Source organism: Eufriesea mexicana, unplaced genomic scaffold (assembly GCF_001483705.2).
Source record: "Eufriesea mexicana isolate 0111107269 unplaced genomic scaffold, ASM148370v2 scaffold596, whole genome shotgun sequence".
NCBI classification, from domain to species: Eukaryota; Metazoa; Arthropoda; class Insecta; order Hymenoptera; family Apidae; genus Eufriesea; species Eufriesea mexicana.
Window position 1 is genome coordinate 1,393,234 of NW_016908754.1, and position 492 is coordinate 1,393,725.

The window sequence follows — 492 nt, forward strand, 5'->3', positions numbered from 1 at the left end:
AATGGAATTTTGTATATAAAAAAATGATTATACTTATGTATATTACTGTATGTATTGTTATTGCAAATTATACGAAACATATATTTGCAATAAATTATGTGAGAATTATTATAAAAGGTTCGTGAATTCTTGCAATATCGGTTAAGTTCGTAAATTTTCGTTTGACCTCGGTAAGGTTAACCTCGGTTCATGTAGGCACTTTGAAGTCACAGGACACATTAGTTGCTCCTCGACCGTCGTGACAAATACACCGGTATTTGAATCGCGTAAAATAATTTAAGTTAAGCAAATAAACTTCAATAACTATTACGTTAATAAATATTCTTTAATTTGTTAATAACGTTAATAAACAAATTATTCATTTAATTTAATATTTATTAAATTTATTTATTTTTAATTAATAATTTTCTTATTTTTAATTTTTAATACTTTATTCCATTTTTATTTATTTATTTTAAATTTTTAATCATTTATTTAATTCATTTATTTATT